The 14,142-nt window shown below is 41.2% G+C and overlaps 1 protein-coding gene across 3 annotated transcripts in view; it reads left to right on the top strand.

Moving 5' to 3' along the window:
* The first annotated feature begins 427 nt into the window (after nucleotides 1-427).
* The window catches only part of SMAD2 (SMAD family member 2), a 74,068-nt gene continuing 60,353 nt past the window's right edge, over nucleotides 428-14,142 (top strand). For all 3 annotated transcript variants that reach the window (XM_059409615.1, XM_059409613.1, XM_059409612.1), the window contains exon 1: nucleotides 428-513. The gene's annotated coding sequence lies outside the window, so the exon portion shown is untranslated. The remainder of the gene's footprint in view (nucleotides 514-14,142) is intronic.

Below are 14,142 nucleotides of genomic sequence, written 5' to 3'. Positions count from 1 at the left end.
AGGCGGGACCAATCAGCGAGCGACGTCTCCCTTCCGATTCGAGGCCCCCGACGCGCGGCTCACACCCCGAGCACCGCGCGCGCTCATTGGCTGCGCGCGCCGCCGGTCCGGGAGGGCGGGGCGGCCGAAGGGAAAGGAGGTGGGGAGGTATTGGCCCGCGACTCTCCGAGCCCCGCTCGCGCCCCGGCCCTTCCCGGGCGCTCGGCCTCCTTCCTTCCCTCCTCCGCTCACCCCGTCTTCCGTGCGCGCCGAGCGCTGCGCTCGGCCGGCGTGCCTCGCGCCGTAACGGGCGGCCGGGGGCGCCAATCAGCGGGCGGCAGGGTGCCAGCCCCGGGGCTGCGCCGGCGAATCGGCGGGGCTCGCGGCCCGGGGTGGGAGGCGGGTCTACTGCGCGGCCGCGGCGGCGGCGGAGCAGCTCCCAGCCAGCAGCCAGCGAGCGCCGAGCGAGCCGCCCGGAGGTGGGTGCGCCGCGCCGCTGCGGCCGGCGGCGGAGGGCGCTGGGCGGAAGCGGAGGTGGGCCGGCGGGCGCGGCGGGGGAGGGCTCGGCCGTCCGGGCGGCCCGGGGGAGGAGAGTGGGATGCGGGCGGGCGCGCGCCTGAGGGGAGGAGGAGGGGCGGCGGCGGCGGCGGGACGCGCGTCCCCACCCCCTCCCTCCCGCGGGCGGTGGCCGAGCCCTCGCCCCCTCCCCGCGCGTCGGGCCGCGGGCCGGGCAGTGGCTGGGGGGGCGGGGCAGGGCGGGCCGGGCGGCCGCGAGAGTGTTTTCAGTTCCGCGTCCAGTCGCCCCTTCCCCTCTCCCCTCCCAGCCCCTCATCCCATTCGGAAGAGGAAGGAACAAAAGGTCCCGGACCCCCGGCTCTGACGGGGCGGGACTCGGAGCCTCCGTGCAGGTAAAGCGGCGGCGCCCGGCGGGCCCTCGGGGCTAGGGGTGTGTTTGCGTCGGGCTCGGGTCGGCGAGGCTCGCCGCGTCACATGGCCACGGGGGCCGGGGGACGGGGTGTGGCGGGGTCGGGGCGCGGGGGCCGGGCGGGCGGGCGGGCGGGGAAGGGGTCGGCGCCCGAGCTGCCGGAGCTGCCGGAGCTGCCCGAGCTGCCCGGCGCGGAGCTGGGGGCCGGCCGTGGCCGGTCCTCTCCCGGGCGAACACGCTGAGTAGTTTGTGGTTCTGATTTTCAAAGCCGGAGGGACCGAGCTCTTGTTTCGGGAGTTGCTGGCAAGCCGTGTGAGGAGCGTGCGATACTTAGCTTCCACTTTTTTTTTTCTTTTTTTTCTTTTTTTTGGTCCTGTAACCTTTGTTAACCATTCTGGTCCCGGGGTCTGAATTGCTCGTGTGACTCTCATGCAGGCACGCACACGGCTGATAAACTCTGTCGAGAGCCTTCTGCATTCACTTGTGAAAGTTGCTCTGGGAGTGGAGCCTGTTAGTTTTTGTCACACGCCTTTAAGAAAGCACGCTAATTGATTTCACGTATTCCAGACTGGGTTTACACGTTGGCAACGTTAATTGTTTAGTTCTCTCTTGGGGGGGTTGGGTACTTTGGCCTTTTACTTACTTAACCTTTCTGTGGTTATGGTTTCCTTTTGATCCTAAACAAAAGAAAAACAATACCTAGGTTGGTGTTGTTGTTCCTTCCTCTTGACCCCTTAAAAGCTAAGTACTACCGGTTTGTTGTCAATGAAACCTTTATTTAAAAAAGCATCTCCATCCAGGTAAGACGAGTTTGAACGCAGCATTTCCCATCAGAATCGTGTCTTGTTTGTTATAGTTTGGAGTGTCCTAAATTTTTGTTTTAGACTTCTAAGGAACACACGTAAAGTAGCTGTTAATGAATAAATAAATGGTCAGGCAAAGCGACTTGGAGTCCATCTTTCAGAAGTGCTTCCAGAAATTTGAATTAATTTCAGAATTCTTAATAATTCTGTAATTTCAGTTTCTTTTCGTTTGTTCTCCTCTGATTTTATATGAATTGAACCGTACTGTACTTGCGATGTAAGGATGTTTTTCCTTGAGCCGAATAAATAATAAATTTGCTCTTACTCTGAAAGTGCATTTGCTATTATTATTCTAGTTTTGACCCCCTTTAAAAAGTTTTCCTGAGAAGTTTAAGTTAAATAGTTAAATGAAGTTTGAGGATTTTAATGTGAATAAGGAGATAAGTGAAGCAAATGTAACACAGATGGGTGAAATAATGTAAAATACAGTTCATAAATGTATTGTAGCTTGACAGTTTTTTCATCTGCCGTAAAAAAAACCACACAGGATATTGTGGAATTTTTCTCAATGAGAAGGTCATTTAGCAAACATATTAAACTCAGAAAGTAACACTGATTTTTAATTTTTTTAATTTTAATTTTTAATTTTTATTTTATTTAGTAACACTGATTTTTTTAATGTATTTTTAAAGTTCCTTGATTTTTGCCATAAAATTAGTTGTGGTAGTAAATAAGGGTATTTTGAGTCCAAGTGTACACTTAGTATTCTTAAATGTTAAAATTGAGTTTAAAGTAGTTTATTGGCAAATTTTTATTCATGTGATTTGAAACATTCATTTCTGGGCTTGCTGAGGAAGAAGTGGCTCTTAGAGCTTTGGTTTTGTACTTTGTAGTTATACCTTGTAAAGCAATATCACATTGTAGATGATGAGCAAAAGTTTGGTTTTTCATGGTTGGAACTTACCTATGCCTAGTCCTAAGTGATCAAATCTCTACACAGTCTGTAAGGTTCGTGTAATAATAGTCTTGTAAGAAACCATGCCGGGTAATTTCCTGTTGTTTGTGGCTTGTCAGGCCTGGTATGTGTTTTAACGAAGTAGGAATTTGGGGATGGTTTGGTGTATTTCTGCAGTCACTCTTTTTAATAGGAAAAAAGGTTGTTTCTACTTCAGGTTGGGAAAAGGTCCTCTTATTTTCATATCGTAAATATTAGAATTCTGTTGCTGTGATCTTGTTACTTCACGTTTAGGGGAGATATGGGAGTGAAACAGTTGAGCTGCATCATCTGATCAAAGACCCATTACATTTTTACATTTAGCAAATATTTTCTGTATTGGCTTTTATAAATGAAAGATCTCTTTATTCTTATTTGGTTTTTATTCTGTTAGCTTTGTGCTTTAGGACTCCAAAGGCCTTGTTTTGTAGCAGCTTTTTATACAGGTGTTTTTGTAATGCATATAAAAGCTGTATTTAGTGCAGTTTGGCAGATGGGGACTTATTCATGTTCTTGGGACAAGAGTCATTTTTAGAGGATGGAGAGGGACATGTTTTAGATACTTTGTCTTCTGATGAGGGGAGAAGAATGGTTTTTAAGCTTTTAATTTTTGTAAGATGAAAGCTGTTTTCCATCAAGTATTGCAAGGGTATGTCAGGAATGAGAAATCCAAAGATTTCAAGAGCAATTCAGGAGAGGTTATACATTTATTCAACAAAATAACTTGTATTTATTGAACAAGTAGCATTTATTCATTTACTCAACAAATAAAATAGTCTTTGCTGTGTCAGGCCCTGGACTCAGCAATAAAGGATCTAACAAGAAACAAGTATGCCCCTGTTCCTTAATGGAAGTAGAGAAGTGGAAACTCCTCCTATCTCCTGCCTATCCTCCAGTCTTTCGAGTAAGAAAAATCATGTTATTGTACAAATTGAGGGAGCTTGTGATGTATTACTGAGCCAGTTCCTAAAGTATGCTTACATTGCTTTCTGTCACATGTAGAGGACATCACCAGGGAAGATGTGTTAACTCATAGTGTCACTGGGAACAGTCTGTATTTGGGGGGTGGGGGTTGAGGGGAACTTGTCACCATCTTTGCACAATCTGTACAAACTGAGGATATGGCCAGTGTTACAGAAACATACTTGTTGCTGAACAGATGAACACATGTAGAGCTCTAAGCTTAACTTGCCTCAGTTTGATTATCCTTTGCCTTTTACTTCTAGAAACTGGCTGGAGAGAGAAAGCAAATCTGCATCAGACAGGTTCCATTGAAAGAATTGGAAATAAAGTGCAAAGACACTGAGCTACATCGAGGAAAAGGATTGGGCTACAATCTCATATAGTGGAACCGTCTTGGGTTATGGAGTCTGAACAACCTAGGCTGGTGGTTGGTTTCTCAGTTACAGTGTTGGGCAAATTGCTTAACTCATGAGCCTTGGTTTTCTGACGGAAAACAGAGGTAATGACAACTGCCTCTTCCATTATTATAAGGATTAAATGATTGTGATTGAAATACATTGAACAGTTCCTCAGACCTAGGGTCCTCCCAGATGATCTCTTGCTCTCTTCTCTTTGTAGCTTTCAGTCGTTTTCTTTCTAATCCAAATGATTTACCTACACTCTTATTCTTGACCTATTATAAAATGCATTTGAGAACCAGACACTAAGCAAAAAGGATTGGGATAGCTGTCAGTGGTCCTTCGTCCACACCTGAAGTTCTAATCACAGGAGAACCATTGAGACCCATCAGTAGAACCTGTTGGTATATATTTCACATGTTTCTAACAAAGTTATCTAGCTTCTAAGCCCACAGTAGATTAAAAAGAAGTAGATTGTGGGTAATGTGGGAGATTAAGGGGAGTGTAGTGGGGGGTGAGGTAGGAGGATGGGGAACTGTTAGCCTACTGTTGTAAGAAAAAACAGAGAACAGCCTGGTGAGGATAATAGAGATAATCTACAAGACACAAAACAAATATTCAGAGCCTAACTAGCATGTCTGGGACCATTCAGTGCAGGACCAGACCTGAAAGCGGAGTAATGAATGTTCATGAATTAGCTTAAACCATGTTTGGGAAAATCTTTTTAAGAGCGCAGTAATCTACATAATATACTTTAGATTGTCATTCAGGATGATTAGCAAATGTTCCTAAAGGGGTAGAACGTCATGCGCTATCAAATGACTTATTTTGGGAAGATCCACAGTATCTACTATGACCAACATGGTTTTCATTTGTTCTGCCGTTTAGAGCAGCACCATGATTCCTGACTGAGAAGGCCTTCCTTTTAGGCCAGTAGTAAAGAAAGGTGATCTAATGGGGCATTCTATGCCCCCCGCCTTTTCTTCAGAGTAAGTCATTCTTTGTCAGTCTGCAGGAGTGTCATCTAAAATGTTTTACTCCAGCTTTAAGACAGAGTGTGCTAGGGACGCCTGGGTGGCTCAGTTGGTTAAGCAGCTTCCTTCAGCTCAGGTCATGATCCCAGTGTCCTGGGATGGAGTCCCACATCCGGCTCCTTGCTCCGCAGGGAGCCTGCTTCTCCCTCTGATCCTGCCTGCCACTCTGTCTGCCTGTGCTCGCTCTCTCTCTGACAAATAAATAAATAAACTCTTTTTTTTAAAAAAAAAAAAGGCAGTGTGCTAGATTTCAAGGACAGAACATGTGTGGATGGTTGGCTAGTCTGTCTGCTGAGGCTTCTTGAAGCCTCTTGTGTGACTTTGATCCAGTATTAGCCTTAAAAATTCTTTTTTTTTTTTTGGATTATTCTCCCTCCTACCTCTGAGTTACTCTCTAAATCATCTACTCTATTAAATACTCATTGGTGACCTATACATAGCCTTTGCTATTTTTTAAAGTTGGTTTTTTTTCCACAAGTATTACAAAAGTAATTCAGTCTCACTCATTTAAAAATGCAGTTTGAGGCTTCTTGCTGGTTTCTGATCAATTTTGATCATTATTCCAGATTGTTAAAATTGTAATATATTCAATTAGGACATATTTCGGTGCTTATTCTAGATAGACATATATCTAGGGTAGTTTTCAGCTTCAATTTCAGTAATTTCATGTGAGGAGAATATAATTTTGCCAAGCTAGTTGAATTTAGACACTGCCTCTGATTTGGCCACATAGCCAGAAACATTAGGGTAATTCTCTGATTTACATAGTTGTCTTACATTCTAGAGTGGACGGGTTCCTCTTAATGCATCTGAACCAGCAGTGGAACTGGTGCCTGGTAATTTAGATCTGTCTTTAGTTGGTGCTCACAAGAAAACAGAAATCCTAAAGTCATTGATTTTAATCCCATTAAAATTTGTGAGTTTATTATGAAAAGGTCACTAATTCTCCTGGGTAGTTCTGTAGATTTGGAATTATTTTGGCCTCAAGACAAAAGCAATGGAAAGTGAGTGTAGACCTTCGTTTTTATCTGTTCAGTCCACAGGTCCAGTTTGCAGCTGAAGACCTGCAGTTCCTTTAATCTGGTGTCCCTACTCCTAACCTTTTAGGGAGAGGGCAAAGTTTCAGGCTTAATGTATTCAGTTAGTAAGGAAGAATAATCATGGAGGGGAGCCACTGGAAGTCCATCAAGTTCATTATCTTGAGTCTTTTAATTCAAAGAAGACTGGATCTGAGGAAGTAACAGGGGAAATCTGTGATCTTGTAATTTGCCCATGTTTAAGGTAAAGTACATTTTCATATGCTGCTTCAGCTCTTCCAACAATTCTATAAAGAGATAATGGCTAAGGTGTTTTGTAAATACGAGGGAAATGTTCTATCTTAATCCCATCCTTCATAACAAAATGTGGGGCAGTGAATCTGATTTGCAAAGTTCACAGAATAAAACTCCTGGTAAATGCTACAATGGGAGTTGGGCCCATGGGCTTTCTCTCTTGATTTGAATGAACTATGGAAACTTTTTTGTTGAGTAGAGCTGTTCTATCTGTGGCAGTGAATGCAAATTTTCCGTGTTTAGACCAACCTTTTACTTCCTAGACAGGTGGTTAGGGTGTAGTTCTTGTAAACTGGCCAATTAAACTTTATTTATAAAATGTTTTAAGTATCAGGAGGGTCCTACTTTGGCCTGAAGTTTGTACGCTGGTGATTTCTGCTAACCCCATAGTTATCAGACTGAAAGCACACAAACACCTATGCACACAACAACCAGAAGCCTTTTGCAAAAAAATCTAAACAACAACAAAATAAAACATTCTGCAGAATCTCAAAATGTAAGGGGAATGAGCAGTTGCTGAAGCCCTGCCTCCTTTTCTTCTTCCTGGGGAAGCCTTTGGAGCTCCACTGAAGAATAATAGATTGTGAAGAAAAACCTTGGCTGCAGACCCAAACTAACAGGGTAGACACTAGCTGCATGTGGCCATTTAGCACTTGAATTGAGACTACAGTAACTGAGGAAATAAATGTTAAGCTTAATTTAATAGAAAGTTCTGTGGAACAGCCCTGTTCCGGACTTGGCTTTGACTGCCTGAGGACTGTACCCACTTGATGTGGCTTTGAGTGGCTGCTTCAGCAGAAGGTCAAGACAGACTTCAGGAGTTTGAAGGGCAGTTTGAGTACTGAATATTCTTGCTGAGTTAAGTCTGGGCCTGGGCCTTGTGTGGTCTCCTAATAATTGGATGCCCCCTCCTTTTTTAAAAAAATCTGGGAATGATAAATCAGTATGTAATTTTATGTTTATAAACTGATTATAGACGTACAGATTCCATACAACTCATTCAAGGTGAAAGGAATAGAACTCCCAAGAACAGGTAGTCTCTTTACACAGCAGTCCCTGTGTAATGTGGACTTTCACTGAACTGACGACCTACTTTCAGGGTTAAATTCAAGTTGTCACGTTGGGTTTTGAAAGTCCATAAAACTGAATATGTGAATGTTTTCTCTTTGCTTTAGTTTAAAGGCACCCATCGTTCTCATCCTGTGGGGCCACCTTAGGTTTCCAGTGGCAATGTCCTTCCTTACTGGCTTGCAATTTTGGAAAAAAACATAGTAACAGTGAGAATTGAGTAATCTGTTTTTCAGTGTCTTTTTTTTTTTTTTTAATGCTTTCCGTGAGCCTCATTTCTTTGACAAAACCATTGTAAAAATCCACATCATTAGTATTTGCTTTTTTCTCTACCCTTGTGATATTCGTTTGAACATAGATTGCCAAAAATCTTAAAGTGATTTTATACTACTACTGGAAGGATCTTTAGGTGATCTTTGAGATAGTACCATCACATTTCAAGTGTTTTATGTTGAAATATCTGACTTGATTTTCATTTGAAATAAAAATTTGATAAAGGTATTTGGGGAATATTTTGTATTTTCAGTTTGAATACATTTGAAACCTACATTTGCTTTCTGTATTTAATCACTTCCTTTGTTCTACACTTGAACCTCGTGAAATGTTTTTTTGCCACTCTTCATATTCCATTTCCTACCTCCCTTTCAGAAGTCACCAGTGAATTCTGAATAGCCAAGTTTAGCAGTGTTTTTCAGTTATACTGTTTTCAGTGTTTACCATTACTGACTAGACTCTTTACCTAGGTTTCTTAAAATCTCACACACCTGCTGAAACAGACCCAGATTAGGCCCATTCCACCTGCTACAAATATTGGATAAAATGAAGGACTTTATTTCTCTTATGTATACAGTTGATCTAGAGAGGGAGGAGGAGAGGAAAGGAAAAGAGGAGAGAGAGAGAAATGTACCAGAAACCTGGAAATCAGTCTGTGTTGAGGAAAAACTGGCTTTGGGGGAATTTACTAGAGAAGAATCTAGTAGCTAGGGTTGGAGTTGTAATGCTAGGACGCAGGGAACTATATGTTAAGAGAGAGAGTGCAAAATTCAAAAGGAACAAAATAGTAAATAATGAAAAGTAAGTCTCCCTTAGATCTACCTCCTGCTTCCCCATTCCAGTTTCCAGAAATGGAACCACCATTAGTGAGCCTCTTTCCTGTGTATCTTTTTCTAGATCTGCTCTGTCTAATGTGGCCAGTAGCCACTTGTGGCCATTGAATACTTGAAATGTAGCTAGTCAAAGCCGAGATGGCCTGTGAGTATAAAATACACAGGCGATTTACAACAGTACAAAAAATAGAATGTATTTTAATTTTTAGTGCTGATTGCACACTGAAAGAATATTTTGGATATACTGGCATAAATTAAATTATTTAACTGATTAATACTTTTACTTTAGTTTTTTAGTTTTACTTTAGTTTTTTCTACTAGCCACAGCTACTACTGTGGCTAATAGAAAATTTACAGTTGAGTATGTGGATGGCATCCTGTTTCTGTTGGGCAGCATGGACCTAAAGAAATTCCATGTGGATACAAACATGTAGGAATAAATGAGGATTTCTTTTCTCAGGCAGGTGTTTTTTTCTTTTGCATTATAGTCTGTGGAAGCAGAAGTCTCTCGCGAAGATGATAGTTAAAAGAGACATATCAGGCAGTTAGTTCTTCACGGTCTCATTTATTCTTACCCGTTCACCATGATCACTCATGGGTCTCATCAATGAAACACATGCTTCCATTGACTTTTATGATGTTTGTGCACTTTGGAGAGAAGCCAGACATTATTCTTGTCTATGTTTTTGAACCTACTCTAATTTGCAGTGATTGCCTCTACACCTAGGACACAGCTGTCATCCTGGGATTCTCCTTCATGGTCCTCCTGTGGCGTTCTTCACTTTCTTCTTTGTTGGATATCTTATTCTTTTGGCTCTCCCTCCTTTGATAGAACATATCCTTCAAGACCTTTTTTGGGAGGGAATGTGGTGGGTAGATAATCTGGAGATTTAATATGCCTGAAAATACTTTTATTTTGCCCTTGTTGGTTAATAGAATTCTAGGTTGGAAGTATTTTTTTTTTCCTTCAGATTATGAAGGCATTGGTCTGTTGACCTCACTTACAGTATTACTCTTAAGAAAACCAAAGCTCTTCTGATTCTTCTCTAAGTAACCTGCTCTTTCTCCCAGAAGACTTGAGGCTTTTTCTTTGTCTTTGGCATTCTGAAGTTTTACCCTCACCAGCCTGGATGTGGGTATGTTTTCTTTTGTCCTGAGGTCTTGATCCTTGGTTGGCCCTTTAGATCTGGAAACTCCCATCTTTTAGTTATTTCTAGATTTCTTTGACCGCTCCCCGCCCCCCGCCCCAAACCCCCAACCTCTGATGTCTTTTTGAAGTCCTGTTTGGATATTGGACCTTCTGAATTGGTCCTCCAGTTTTCTTCACTTTATCTGCTATTTTCCCTCCTGTTTTTTTTTTTTTTCCCTATTTTTCCGTCCTACTGGAAGATTTCCTCTACCTTACTTTCCAACCCTTCTATTGATGCCCCCCACTTCTGCTATCAAAAATCAAAAACTATCAAGCTATCCAAGAACTCTTTTATTCTGTGAATGTGTCTTTTGTAAAGCAAGCTCTTCTTGCTTCAGGATTGCTCCCTCCTCTTTCTATAGCTGTGTTGATGATTTTTACAGTGTTTTCTTTTTCTGTATGCTCTCAGATTTCTTGAGTTGCATTTTTCTGTTTTTAGCTATTTTTCCCTTAGGTAATGAGAGGCATTTTTTATTACAAGGGTAGGGGTCCAAAAAGCTGCTTGGAAACTGAGCAGGTGGGTGAGTCTTGTCTCCTTTCGGTTTCGTCGTAGAGTGGTCTGTGTGGGCTGTTTGTTGGTAAACTCTCAGTATTAGTATCTGTATGTCTTCCTTCGTGGGTTTGGTCAGGTACCCTGAAAGAGTCTTGATCTGACTAAATGGGTAAAGGTCTGGCTGCTAGTATTTTGGGAGCCAGAACCCAGTGGAGGAAGGGAGGAAGGGGTCAGGAGTCTGCATTTAGCATACCGTGTACTCCTGTTCCTTTACTCCCCTTCTTTTCCTAGTGGTCCCTGGGTATTCTCCTAGTCCAGTGAGACTGTTTCACTCTCTGCTGAGAATAAACATCTAATCTTCCATAGAGGGAGAGGAACAAGTACCCAGTGACAGAGTGGGGGAGCAGGTCTGAGGATGTCATTGCTTCTCAGATATCTCTCACGGAATCCTGCCCATTTCATTTTCTCCTCTCTCAGCCCTCAATGACTGGTGCTGTCTTTTACTTAACCCTTTGAGAATTTTTCTGTGAAAATCAGGATGTTTCCCCACACCTCGCATAGAGTTAGTAGTTCTCTGATCTGTTCAACAGTGATTACTCATCCATTCATTTTCCAGTTATCAAAATTTTGCTTGTTTTCTTTTTTTACTCTTCTCTCTATGATGAGATTGTCTTTTTTCTAATTCTTTTATTATGACTTTTAATAGGCTGCTGTTTTCACCTGCAACTTACTGATTAAAGTTTTCCATTAAAAATATTATTAAGGATAATTCTCTGAATGAATAAGAATTAGAACGTATAACTTCAAATCAGGATGAGGGAGTGGAAATAAATTTGATCATTCCTACAGAAGGTAGAAGGGGGGAAAGCAAAGAAGATGCTTGGGAATTAGAAAATACAAAGTAAGATGATAGAAAATTAGCTGAAGTATTTTCATGAACCCAATACATAGTTTCAGGAAAAGCTTACTGATTAGAAGAGAATGAAACATTAAAAAACCAAAAAAACTCAACTAAATGCTTTTTATTAGTAGACATACCTAAAACTATGATGACATAATTTCAAGGTAAAGGAATAAAAAAAATAGACACTGGGTGTAATCTATGTCTTAATCCATCTTGGGCTGCTGTAACAGGATTCCATAGACTCAGGGCACTTAATGGAAAACAAGTTTTTATTTCTCATAGTTCTGGAGGCTGGGAAGTCCAAGTTCAGGGCACCAGCAGAGTTGGTATCTGGTGGAGGACCTGCTTCCTCCTTTGCTGTCACCGTGTATAGTGGGAGGAGGCAAGGGAATTCCCTAGGGTCTCTTTTATAAGGACACTAATCCCACTCATGAGGAGATATTTGTTAGTAAAGAACTAAAAATTAATGAGCTAAGTATACAATGTAATGAATTAGAAAAAGGAGGGAAATAAAGTTGAGAAACGTTAATGAAAAAAGTAATCAGATCAATTAAATGGAAGGTGCTAAGTTGAAAAAACTACATTTGCTAAGTTTGGTAGAGGAAGAAAAAAGGGCACAAATGTATTAGAAATCAAAAAGGATATGACTACAAATCGAGATTTAAAAAAAACTGAGAACACTGTGAAGAGCTTTTTGCCTTTAAATTTGAAAACAGGATCCATAGTTTCTTGTGAAGTAAATGACCAAAATTGGCTTAAGAATAAGAAACTTGACAGGATTATTTATTTTATTTACTTATTTATTTATTTTTAAAATATTTTATTTCTGAGAGAGAGCGCGCACTCACAAGCAGGGGAGGCAGCAGGCAGAGGTGCTGAGCAAAGAGCCTGATGTGGAGCTTGATCTTAGGACCCCGGGATCATGACCTGAGCAGAAGGTAGATGTGTAACTGACTAAGCCACCCAGGGATACTGACAAGATTTATAATTTAAAGAAAATTTAAAGACTTAAGCTAGACATCTACCTGCAGCAAAATAAGATTAAATAAAAACCCAAAGCCAAAAACCCAAACCCCAAGTGAAAACCCCAGATGGACGAATTGTATAAAACATATGAAGAGCGGCACCTAGGTGGCTCAGTTGTTAAGCATCTACCTTTGGCTCAGGTTGTGAGATTCCAGGGTTCTGGGATTAAGCTCCACTTTGGCCTTCCTGCTCAGCTGGGAGTCTCTTTCTCCCTCTTCCTCTGCCCGTCTGCCTGCTTGTGTGTGCTCTCTCTCTCTCTTTCAAATAAATAAAATTTTTAAAAAAATGAAGACTCAGTAATCCAGTTTTATACAAAATGTTACAGAAAATAACACAAAATTATTTTGTTAGGCTACCGTAATCTTGATACTCTGGGTGGGACAAGTGTAGTATGCAAAGGAGATGGCTAGACCATGTCTCAGTAATAAATGTGGCAATAGAAATTTTAGGTAAAATGTTAATATTTGCTTAAAAAAATACCATGACTAATAAACGAGTGTGTCTCAGGAACATAAAGATGATTAAACATTAGAAAACCCGTAAACGAAATCAGCACATCAAAGGAGAAAAGCCATATGATCTTCATGGATAAAGGGGAAAACGGCGTATGACTAAATTCTGTACTCATTCTTAGAAAACTTAGGAGTATAAGAGGACTTGCTTAATTTGAATGGTGTTGGTTAAAAAAAACAGACCCAGAAGTGTACAGAAGGCATGATTCCAATTATATGAGTTTCTAGAACAGGTGAAATTACTTTGATAGAAATCAGATCAGTAACTGCCTGGGGTGAGGCGGGTGGATTGAAAAGGGACACCAGGAAGCGCTCTGGGGTGGCGGCTATGTGGAGGTGTGCATTCCTCTGGAACTGATCGAACTACACATTTAACATCTCAGCATTTTATTGCATGTAAACTGTGCCTCAATAAAGTTGATTTTTAAACAGTATGTAAAAACCGGGTATTTCTATATGCCAACAAGACAGGATTTTCAAAAGCTACTATTTAAAATGACAACACAAACTACCAAGTATCCAGGAAAAAATAAAACAAAAAAATGTGTGAGACCTTAATGGAGAAAATTTTAACACCCCTGTAATTCAAATTATAAGCAGATATACTGTGTTTATAAATGGAAAATTGTATCATTAATGTGTCAGTTTTCCTCCACTTGTTTATATATTTGGTGTCATTCCAGTTAAAATTCCAGGACATGAAAGAGGAGCCACCTCATCAGATGCCAGGACACATTCTTTTGCTTTAGTAGATACAGTGTGATCATACCACCTCAGCTATAGATTAATGGGAGGAAAAAAGGAGATCATGGAAAAGCAAGTAGCTTTGTAATTGCTAGGGAAGATTCATTATATGGTGCTGGGATACTTGGTTATCTTTGATGGGGAGAAGATCTCTACCTCACAACATACACAAAAGTAAGTTATAAAGATGAAAAGCAAAACTTTAGACTTTATGACTTTTCAAAGATGACAACAGATGGAAGGATTTTTAAAAAGATCCCAATGTATACATAATACAGTATTTAAAATATTGATGAAATATGAGCTCATTAAAGTGAAATCTTCAGTATAAAAAACCATCAAAAGTCACTTGCTGGGTAAAGATATGTGGCATGTGTGATTAACAAAAGATTATCATCCAGAATATGTAAATAAACCTTTTGAATTAAGGGAAAGATGGTGAATATGAGCAGATAAGTCAAAGGAGAGAAATCCTGAAAAGTCAATAAACATGAAAATATTCTCAAACTCCTAAGTGAGGGAAGTGCAAAACATCAGCAACACTCCGTGTCACACCCATTCCTTTAACAATGGAGGTACCAAATAGTGTCAAATGTTGGACTAAGTAGGAGCTCCTACTTCCGTGGTGGGAATGACTGTTGCTATCACCAGGTTGACCAGATTTGGTAAAGGA

This window comes from Mustela nigripes, chromosome 8 (genome assembly GCF_022355385.1).
Source record: "Mustela nigripes isolate SB6536 chromosome 8, MUSNIG.SB6536, whole genome shotgun sequence".
Lineage (NCBI taxonomy): Eukaryota > Metazoa > Chordata > Mammalia > Carnivora > Mustelidae > Mustela > Mustela nigripes.
This window is presented reverse-complemented; position numbering and strand designations above follow the sequence as displayed.